We start from the raw sequence: 12098 nt of genomic DNA, 5'->3' as shown, positions 1-12098 counted from the left end.
TCCCTCGAATTCGTTAATGCCACTTTCATCGCTGAAGGAAACAAAATTCCGATGCCAAAACTGTCGAAAAATACCAGAATGGGTGTCAAGTTGACTGTAGGAAGAGGAGCTCGTGCGAGAAGAGGTTTAGGAGACATCTACAAGGAATAGTTAGGGCTTTAAAGCCGTGTACCACAAGGCCCGATACGGTTTGGGGTTCCAGACTGACATGCGTCAAAGAAGAAGACAGTGGAAGAAGGATCAAGAGAGAAGAATTGCAAGAACTTTAGGCCGAGAACCAGAATGGGAACCGATAGAGTACCCTCATTTGTCAAAAACATTTACATCTGCGGGAATGTTGTACCTGGACAAGATGATCCACGAAACATCTTTGGGTTAATTGAAAGGGTTTTTAAATGTCGATATAAGTGTCATCGACAAAGAAGCTGGTGCAAGTAAAGATGTCTCGAGGATACGCCTTTGCCCTCCTGGTTTTATGTTGAACAATTGGACTACTGAGGAGCTTCTTGTAGTTTATAAGTCTTCAGAGTAATGCTAAACATTAACCTTCTATTGTGTCATTAGATATAATAGAAGTCTTTTATAAGAGCTTGCATTCGCTCTTTATCATTTAAATGAATATCGATGAAGATGCATTTTGTCACGATTTTTTTTGCGTTATCACTAATTTCATGATCATTTTCTCATTTCATAGCCTATCTTTACATTTGCCTCATTACCATGACATAACATTTTGTTTGTTGTTTCCGATACTTGGATGTCCCCCTATAGCTTCCTTTTCCATTTCAACTTTCAGGTGCTCAGATATTGACGACATGAATAAGCCCGTTACGAATCTTGAAATCAATTTTGAGAAGGCTATTTGCTTAGGAAAATTTGAAGCCGAAGAAAATGCTGAAGATTATGTCTCGTCTCCTGAATTGTTAAGAATGATGGAGCAAGAGGATAAACAGATTCTGCCTCATGAAGAATCAGAGAAACGATAAATTTGGGCAATCAAGAGAGGAAACAAGAAGTGAAGATTGGGACTTCTATTTCGAGAGTACCACGATAGTTTGATCACTTTACTCATGAATACAAAGATGTTTTCGCATGGTCATACCAGGACATGCCAGGGCTAGATGAAGATTTAGTGGTCCATAAGCTCCCATTAAAGCCAGAATGCAAGCCCATCCAGCAAAAATTAAGACGGATGAGACCCGAAATGTTGTTGAAGATAAAAGAGGAAGTCAAAAAGCAGTTTGACGCTGGCTTCCTACAAGCCTCCAAATATCCAGAATGGGTGGCTAACATAGTCCCGGTACCAAAGAAAGATGGAAAAGTACGAATGTCCGTGGATTACCGCGACCTGAATCAAGCAAGCCCAAAAGATAATTTTCCCTTGCCACATATTGACACGTTGGTGGACAACACAGCAAAACATTCATTGTTTTCTTTCATGGACGGATTCTGGGTATAATCGATCAAGATGGCCCCGAGGATATGGAGAAACTACCTTCATAACAATGTGGGGAACGCTCGCTACAAGGTGATGCCATTCGGGTTAAAGAATGCTGGGGCAACATATCAGAGGGCTATGGTAACGTTATTCCATGACATGATGCACAAAGAAATAGAGGTCTATGTTGACGACATGATTGCTAAATCCCGAGGGGAAGAAGAGCATGTGGTGAACCTCAAGAAGTTGTTCGAGAGGCTGAGAAAGTTTCAGCTAAAGCTTAATCCAGCCAAATGTACATTTAGAGCTACCTCGGGAAAGTTGCTAGGCTTCATTGTCAGTGAAAGAGGTATCGAAGTGGACCCAGATAAAATAAAAGCCATCCAAGAATTACCACCTCCGCAAGCATAAAAAGGAAGTTAGAGGATTCTTAGGAGATTAAACTACATCGCCAGATTTATCGCTCAACTTACCAACCAATGCGACCCAATCTTTCGGCTTCTTCGAAAACATAACCCGGGAGAATAGAACGAGGAATGCCAGGTGGCCTTTGATAAGATAAAACAATATTTGTCCAGTCCTCTAGTGCTAGTACCGCCAACTCCTGGAAGACCATTGATTTTGTATTTGACTGTGTTCGAAAGTTCAATGGGTTGCATACTGGTGCAACACGACGAGTCAGGAAAGAAAGAAAAAGCGATCTACTACCTCAGCAAAAAGTTCACTGAACATGAGGCAAAATATTCGTCCATTGAGAAATAACGTTGTGCCCTGGTTTGGGTAGCTCGGAGACTTAGACAATACATGTTGTACCATACGATATGGTTGATTTCAAAGCTGGACCCGATAAAATACATGATGGAATTGCCGGCACTATCAGGAAGAATGGCGCGATGGCAGATTCTCCTCTCAGAATATGACATTGCCTATGTAAGTCAGAAGTCGATAAAAGGAAGCGCAATAGCTGATTTTCTAGCAACTCGAACAACAGAAGAATATGAGCCTTTAAGATTCGATTTCCCAGATGAAGACTTAATGTGCATCTCAGAAAGAGAATCCGAGTTATCAAAAGAGAGGTCATGGAAGATGTGCTTTGATGGTGCATCGAATGCGTTAGGGCATGGAATTGGAGTAATCCTGGTATCACCAGACGGGAATCATTATCTTTTCACCGCAAAACTGAACTTCTTCTGTACCAATAATATCGCAGAATATGAGGCCTGTATCATGGGGCTTCGTGCAGCTATCGAATGAAACATCGAGATCTTGGAGGTGTATGGAGACTCAGCCCTAGTGATTTACCAAATCCGTGGAGAGTGGGAAGTGAGGGACTCAAAATTGATTAAATACAGCGATTTAGTGGCTGGATTAATCAAGGAATTCAAAGAAATAACTTTTCATTACTTCCCACGAGAAGAGAACCAACTGGCGGATGCCTTGGCCACTTTGGCTTCAATGTTCAAAGCAAGTAAAGAAGCAGAAATAATGCCCCTCAAAATGAGCATATACGAGGTCCCTGCACACTGTTGTAGCATTGAGAAAGAGGCAGACGGACGACCATGGTTCTATGATATCTTAGAATATATCAAGAATCAAAGCTATCCCGAACAAGCAAATGAGAACGACAAAAGAACAATCAGAAGAATGGCAGTGGGATTCGTTCTTGATGGGGATATCCTATATAAAAGGGGAAAGGATCAAATACTTTTGAGATGCGTGGATGATGTCGAAGCCAGAAAGATACTTGAAGATGTCCATGAAGGAATCATGGGACACATGCCAATGGTTTCAGATGGCGTAAAGATTATGAGACTCGGTTACTCTTGGTTGACGATGGAAAGCGATCGTATTAGTTTTGCGGAAAATGCCACAAATGTCAAATCTATGGCTATAAAATTCATGTAGCCCTTCGCCCTTCATGTCATGACTTCTCCGTGGCCTTTTTCTATGTGGGGCATGGATGTTATAGGCCAATTTCTCCAAAAGCATCAAATGGACATCGATTCATTTTGTGGTTATCGATTACTTCACAAAATGGATAGAAGTCGCTTGCTTTGCCAATGTGACGAAGACTGCAGTTTGCAAGTTTTTGAAAAAGGAAATCATTTGCCGGTATGGTTTGCCTGAAAGAATCATTTCAGATAATGCCACGAATCTGAACAATAAGATGATGAAAGAAATGTGCGAGCAGTTCCAAATAAAGCATCATAATTCCTCGCCCTATCGCCCAAAGATGAACGGGGCTGTTGAGGCAGCTAACAAGAACATCAAGAGGATCATTGGGAAAATGACTGAGACATATAAAGATTGGCACGAGAAACTTCCATTTGCTTTGTTTGCATATCGCACATCTGTGCGAACATCTACGGAGCAACTCCTTTCTCTAGTCTATGGAATGGAAGTCGCTACCCATCGAGGTTGAGATCCCTCTCTGCGAGTATTGATGGAATCGAGTTAGAAGAAGCGAATGGATTCGAGCTAGATATGATCGCTTGAACCTCATTGAAGAAAAACGTCTAAAGGCAATTTGTCACGGGCAAATGTACCAAAAGAGAATGATCGCAGCCCATGACAAGAAGGTACGACCAAGAGAATTCCACGAAGGAGAACTCGTCTTGAAAAATTCTCCCAATACAAAAAGATCTGCGAGGAAATGGGCACCAAACTGGAAGGACCGTGCGTCGTAAAAAGGCATTCTCGGGAGGAGCTTTGATCCTTACCGAGATGGATGGGAAAGAGTTGTCGAATCCAAAGAACTCGGATGCAATGAAGAAATATTATGCTTGAGATGAAAACTCGAAAAGGGCATCTAAAAAAAAAAAAAAGGAAGGGATCGAGCGAAAACCGAAAAGGGCGCTTTGGTTAAACATAAAAGATTAGAATGAAAACCCAAGAGGCGTTCTAATGGAACAAATATTCGGTTTACAAGGCAAGGCATTCTAAATCAGACGGCAAACAGTGAGACTGCAGATGTGAAGCATCTCCGAAAGCTCAAATCTTCTGCAAAGGAGTCGACTCTAAAAGATTCTTGATTGAGGAACGTGAAGAGTTCATGTGTCAAATATCTAAAGCATTTGTATCCATTGAATACGATCTCTTCTTTGCACATTTGTACTATCATTAGTTAACTTTCTTTGTTTGCCACATTTGAAATAAAGGAATATGAGATATCATTTTTGTCCCTACCTGACCATTTTCATGCATATCATTAGGTGTTTATTTACATGATAAATGGTGAAATGATATGCCCTAAACAAAAGAAAGGTTAAGCATTACCTGGATGAAAATTTAATAAGCGCAAGAGTCTCAAAGTAGGAACAAAGTTCAATCGGGGACAAAAGAGTGACAACTGAGGAACGTCGATTACTCGTGAAGCCTGAAGACATGTACATGGCGTAAAGAGGAAGTAAAGAGCCTAAGTAATGAATGCAGACCATCACAAGAATAGAGACGGAAAAGACATACGACGAACAGACTTAAAGAGGGCTGCATAATCATATAGGCATAAAGGCATTTAAGACAAACATGTGCATAACATGATAACATCATGCATGGTATATACAGGTACTCCAGCAGAGCAAGAAATCTGGAATGAGAGTCGCATTGAATCAAATGAAAAGACACTTGAATTCTACCAAATGGCAGGTTTTGATATTTTAATGTTCAATTTCTGTCCTCCAATTTTGTTTTTTCCAAAAATCAACTCATATTGCGAGAAGTGAGTTGAGCCTCAGGGCACGCTGAGGTATTTTCAATTTCTGCTTTTTAGTTCATGCTTTCCAAGAAAATCAGCTCATATTGCGAGAGATGAGTTGAGCCTCAAGACACGTTGAGGTAATTTCAATTTATGTTTCAAAAATCAACTCATATCGCGAGAAGTGAGTTGAGCCTCAGGACACGCTGAGGTAATTTCAATTTCTGTTTGTCAAGAATCGACTCATATTGCGAGAGGTGGGTTGAACCTTTTAATTTCTACTTTATCAAAATCAACTCATATTGCGAGAAGTGAGTTGAGCCTCAGGGCACACTGAGGTATTTTCAATTCCTGCTTTTTAATTCATGTTTTCCAAGAAAATCAGCTCATATTGCGAGAGGTGAGTTGAGCCTCAAGACATGTTGAGGTAATTTCAATTTATGTTTCAAAAAAATCAATTCATATCGCGAGAAGTGAGTTGAACCTCGGGGCACGCTGAGGTAATTTCAATTCCTATTAAATCTATAATCAACTCATATTGCGAGAAGTGAGTTGAGCCTTGCGGCACGCTAAGGTATTTTCAAATTCTATCTTCAAAAGTCAATTCATATTACGAGAGGTGAGTTGAGTCTTTTAATTTCTATTTTCAATTTCTGTCTTTTTTATTTTTTCAAAGATCAACTCATATTGCGAGAGGTGAGTTGAGCCTTTAATTTTCGTTTTTCAAAATCTACTTTTCAAAGTATTAACTCATGTTGCGAGAGGTGAGTTGAGCCTTCTAATTTCTTCTTTTAATTTCTATGTTTCAAAAATCAACCCATATGGCGAGAAATGAGTTGAGCCTCAGTTCACCTGCTGAGGTATTTTCAATTGTTGTTTTTAAATGTCTAGTTTTTACGAATCAATTCATATTGCAGAAATGAGTTGAACTCAAGATCACACGCCAAGCAAAGACTAAAGATTGAAGTCGATGGAAAACACCAAATGTGGCCTCCTGAAGTTGCAATGGAGCGGGTCCAAGTTACAAGTCTTGACTCCTGAAGTTGCAAAGGAACTAATCGAGAATATCGATCTTGCCTCTAAAGTTACTGAGAGAAGACCACAAATCTCATCTCAATCAAGCAGAGAAGAGCGGTTTGAAATCAGAGATCTTATTCTTCTGAAGCTACAAGTGAAGCAGATCGAAGCCCCAAAATCTCATACAAGTGAAGTTACATTAGAGAAGATCGAAGTTGCAAGGCATATGTCGGAAGGTACAGTGGATTGAACCAAAGCTACAAGGTATAGTGGACTGGAAGGAGATTATCACCAATGAAGTCAAGACCCAAAGAAGACCGGGCAAAATTGGCCTTTCATTATGTCTTTGCTCCATTCCCGTTACACGACAATGAGCAAAGAGGGGCAGCTGTACAGGCCAATTTTGGGCCAAACCCAAAACCCAATACACAGAAACCCAATAACCCCAACTAACCTAAACCCATAACACCATTAAACCCGAACGGCCCACTAAACCTAACCCTAGCCCCACTTGCGTCCCGACCAAGATGAACCCCACCAGACGCCCAACCACAGCGCCAGCTCCCCATGCCACCATCGCCCATGCCTGCAAAACAACAAACAACAAAGCAGACAAAAAAGCAGAGAAGAATGGCAAAAATAATAACAAAAGTGTAGCAAAATAGGCTATAAGAAAGCCAAATGAAACACTGTAAAGGGATTTTTTTTTTTACATCAATACAAGAACTAGATTTTAACACATAGACAGATTGAAATACATAGAAAAGATAGGAGAATAATACAAAACTCGGTGGCCAAAATCCCAGAATCAAAACCTTAAGGTAACATTTTCCAGTTTTTATTTTTTGGTCTTATTCTCTAACCTATTTCTATTATATCTAAATATCTAAATAAATAAAAAACTATATTTAAAGTATAAATAAATAAATAAATAATAATATTTTAAAGCATAAAATAAAATACAAAAAAAAAAAATTACCTCTCATGGTGGCCGTGGCCATGGCCATGAGCCTCTCGGTGGTCGTCCGGTGATCGGCCACCACGCCAGTGCTCTCCCTCCCTCTCCTTCCTCCCTCTCTCCTTCTTTTTTTTTCTTTCTACTATCTCCAAATGAATTTTAAAAAAAATTTAACTTATATAGGGGACCAAAGCGGTGCGTTTGGTCCCCCTAAATAAACAAAACGACGTGCGTTTTGAAGCGGGTCGGGTTGACCCGATCCGCCTGTGTCGATCCACGTGTTTTTGAGGAGGGTTATTTGTGCGTTTAACCCTCCGCTTTTCGTGGATTTATAATCAAGTTATTTTACCTTTTAATCTAGCCCATTAATTTGTTGCGCTTTGTGATTTGACCTCCGCCATGCGCTGCGTTTTAGGAAGTGGTTTATTATCGATCTGGTCCCTTATGTTTGTTTGCGTGTGCAATTCAACCCTTTTCGTTTATTTTCTTTTAAAATTTCCCGAGCTTTGTTATTTAATTCAATGTAGTCCTTTTTCTAATTCGTTGTCTTATTTTCAATTTACTCACCATCATTCTTGATATTTATCGATTTTAATATTTGTATTTACTATATTAAATGTATTTATTATATATCTTGCTGTATAATTGTATATATATATGCATGTATGTGTATGTATTTGTATTTAGTTTTTCTAGTTACTTTATTTTAATATTCTAATGCTATATTAGTCTTTGCGTTTCAATATTTTTATGATCCTTCTTGTTGTCATAATATATATATTTGTTATATGCATAATATTATTTGTTAGGCATGCTATGTACATGTTGAGTATTGTATCACCTGGTATTTTATTATATGTATATATCGTTAATATATATATATATATATATATATATATATATAAGTATTTTTATGTAACATTCGTATCATTATTAATATTAATATGTTCTTAGCATTGTAATTATGTGTTATATATACTAGTATGTATATATTTTAGTATTATCGGTGTTGTTCTATTTATGTTTTTATTGTCTTGTGTACATTACTTTATTATCTTTGTCACTATTGTTGCTAATTTTAGCGTATGTATGTGTATATTTCTAATATGTATGAGTATATATATATTGTATAATATTATAATAGGTCTCTCTCCTCATGTGTATACATCATGTAGATATTAAAGTTTTAGATTATTTTTATATGTATATATATTTTTTAATGTCGTATTTTTACATATCACATATATATTTCTAATATCATATTATATTTTCATATTATATCATGTACAAACGCATATATATATTTTTGTTGTATATTCTTAATATTTTGTGTGTTTTCATTATGGTCCGATCTTCAACATTATTATTATATTAAATCTTGCAAGCATAGCTAGCATTATATTGTCACGCATATTCTTTGTTCCAACGCATTTTACCCTCTTACTTTTATTCCATATTAATTTTGTTTTACATTGCTTCAAAATCATCATTCTCGTTTTCCAATTAATTTCGATAATCAAGGCAATATATCGATTCAACATTAAGTCGTAAATTTCATCGCTATGTTGGATGGAATTTATCGACTTGTGTTAAAACGATATATCCTTTCCAAAAACCAAAAATTAAATTTTTTTCCATCGGATTCGATTGAATTTTGCGTTGAGCGTATGTTTTAAAAATCAAGACAATACGTGTTTAGGAGATACCAATTTTTGGGCGTCGCGAGGGTGCTAATACCTTCCTCGCGCTTAAATGACTCCCGAACCTTAATTTTTTCTCTGGATTTTAACGTGGACTTAAACTCATTTCTTTCCGTTTCAAAAATAATTTTATAAGGTGTCCGATCACACCTATAAAAAAGATCGGTGGCGACTCCCTTTTATTTCAAAATCGAACTTCAGTTTCCAAACTTTTTACTAGATCGCCACAATTAGCGACCGAGAGCCAAACTTTTACGTCGCTACACCATGTATTTCAACTTCTTAATCGAATGGATAACTCGATATATATCGGCATGGTACGCTAATGATTTCACCTTCTTCAAGCTAGCCTAGAGAGATATAATGCTTCTCCAAGCCACACCAGTGGACAAGCATAAAGCATAAATCCTTCATACAAGGCTCTTGTTTCAAATGAAAGATTGATTTATAATAAGAGTTCATTGACTCATATTAAGAGTTCTATTTAGGTGTAACTTAAAGGTTAGGACTTATTTAGATGTAATTTAAAGATTGAAGGGTTGTTTGGGTATCAATTATAACTCGTTCGGTTATTAGTGTAATAATACGAGGAAAAAAATTATTTATTACATATGCATTATAATAGTTAGACATAAAATAAAGAATGGTTAGGATCAGTGGTAGATACAATGGGGAAAGTGGGGGCCACTGCCCCCAGTTTTATAGAACTTTACGTAACATCCCTTTTAAGATGAACTTTATTACATTAAACCCTTTAAAATTTTAAATTTCCCCCAAACCCCAAAAAAATTATATAATTTCTCTTTTAATTTTTTTTATATTTTAGATGATATGGTTTCTATATGCAAAAATTATATTTTAAATTGTTTTCTTTTTTCACATATGATAGAAGATCATATTAGTTTTAGATTTAGATATGTTGGTATTATTTATTAGAAATTGGAAGCACAATGCAATTATCAGTGTGAAAAGGTCAAACTTTAATTTTATTCATATTTCAAATTATAAATATGTTGGGAATCAACCAGTATAAACAACGAGAAAGAAGGATTAGAGAAAATTGGACACACAAATTTACGTGGAAAAATTCATTCAATCAAGAGTATAAAAAACCACGGGCAAATGAGACTTCACTAATTAGCAAACAAAAGAAGAGTACAAGATGGAGAAATTCAAAACGAACTCCAAACCCTGAAAACAAAGCTCTCTGGCTAAAACACAAAATTCTCTTAAATCTCTCTCAAAACTCTCTCGATCTTCTCTCTAAATCTAATGTTATGAAGATGTTTATTTTAGGGCTACTAAAACCCTTTTTAGAGGCTAAGATTAGAGTTCTAATTATAATAAAATAGCTCTGGTATAATCAGAGTTTAACTGAGAAAAATAACCCTATTGAGAGTTTAATAACATGGCTACTTTAAGTTAGAATTCATCGCGTCGTTGCGACGTCCCAAGCTCCTCGTCACGATGTCGCCTTTGGTTTGCCTCTGTTATAAACATTGTCCCATAGTTGCAATGTTGCGTGATTCCTCGTCGCAACATCGCCTCTGCTTTGACTTTGATTTGACCGAAAAATATGAGACACACTCCACAAAATATATATGTAACTTTAATAATTGAATAATAATACATGAAAATTAATAGTAAAAAAATATGTAGTCGACAATGTTAATATAAGTTTGCCTTACTAAGTAAAAACAATTTTAAACTTGAAATTAGAAAATATGAGTAAAAAATTTTGTAAAAAGTAAGACCTCTCTAAAATAAGCGAAAATTATTCCTTCTCTTTTTAACAATAAGCCATGAGAGTGGTTAATTATTACCAATTAAATTAATTTATTGCTAAATTATATACTAAAACATGTGTAAAAAATAATACTTCTACCAAATATAGAATTAAAATTTAAGGAGTTATTTGTGTTTAAAAAATTATAAGGAGTGATAATATAATAATAATTTCTTAAAATACTTTGAAGAAATCCAAGTATCGAAGTTATAAACAATGCTCTTAAGATATTAAACTCTCAATCTTCAATTTGGATATATTGAAACAGTTTTATAGCTTAGAAGTTTAGATTAAATTGTTATAATTAATAAAATTGTGACTTATATCGAATTAAAATAAAAACTATTTTTATGTAATTTTGCTGAAATCATCAATGTTTTTATATTAATATGTTAATGTTCGTGTTTTATAACACGTTTTATAAGTGTTGTGACCCAAAAAGTCGATACGGGTCTTAGGTAGTGTTTTTAATATGTTGATGTATTTATTTTCATTATTTTTTTTATCTTATTAATCTATTTATGGTTTATCGTAATATAGGAATTAATTATTACTATTTAGACTTGTTATTGTAAAAACGTTTTCATAATTTATTCCATCCTCCCTTGAGTACGATCTACAGAATACTTCCAAGTATTTCGTTGGACAAACTATATTACGATTTAACCCCTTATGGTTTTTTTGGTATTATATTTTATTATAAAGGATAACTCGTTTATAGATGGTCAAGTTGTTAGTGCCGTTGGCAAGGAGGTTTCGACAATAAATCGTGAAAATATTATTTTACAGTTAATAAGATGAGTAGGAAAGTTAGGACCTACCGATAATATTTTTATTTTTATTTTCTTTTCAGGTCGTTTATGACCTGAAGCTCCAACACTCCAATTGAACCATACCCAGATCCGGAGCAACTACTTGGACACAACTGTCCAGCGATGAATACTGAACTACCCGCGGTAATTAATTTACCTCGAGAAAACCCATTATTCAAAGAGTCACAAGAGCAATAAGGAAATAATCGGAAAGAAGTCCCAATCGCTCAGCAAACATTGAGCGAGTATGCTCTACCTACACTAAAAGCGGTGCGAGAAAGCATAGAATGTCTGGCGATTAATGCCCATAATTTCAAGATAAAGACGACTACGATCTAGCTGATCCACAGTTCAAAGCAAACATTGTTGAAGACCCGAATCAACACTTAAAAGCAGTTCTTCAACTATGCAACACCTTTAAGTACAACAGGGTATCCGATGATTCTTGCGACTTTGGTTATTCCCATTCTTTTTATGTGATAACATGGCCGAGTGGTTAGATTCACTAGAACAAGGTTCCATCACCATGTGGAACGATTTACTAGAAAATTTTCTCCATAAAATTTTCACTATTAGTCGAACCATTTAGTTGAGGCGAGAAATCACAAATTTCAAACAACACGAAGGTGAGACCCTATACAAGGCGTGGGAGCATTTTAAAATAATACTAAGGAGGTGCCCACATCATTGACT

General features: G+C 36.1%; 1 non-coding gene across 1 annotated transcript; it reads right to left on the bottom strand.

Annotated features, from left to right (window-relative positions):
• Positions 1-11992: 11992 nt before the first annotated feature.
• Positions 11993-12098, bottom strand: LOC128287104 (small nucleolar RNA R71). The gene has a single exon (XR_008277804.1). It is a non-coding gene; the product is annotated as a small nucleolar RNA R71 (small nucleolar RNA).

Source organism: Gossypium arboreum, chromosome 13 (assembly GCF_025698485.1).
Source record: "Gossypium arboreum isolate Shixiya-1 chromosome 13, ASM2569848v2, whole genome shotgun sequence".
In the NCBI taxonomy this organism is placed as follows: Eukaryota; Viridiplantae; Streptophyta; class Magnoliopsida; order Malvales; family Malvaceae; genus Gossypium; species Gossypium arboreum.
This window is presented reverse-complemented; position numbering and strand designations above follow the sequence as displayed.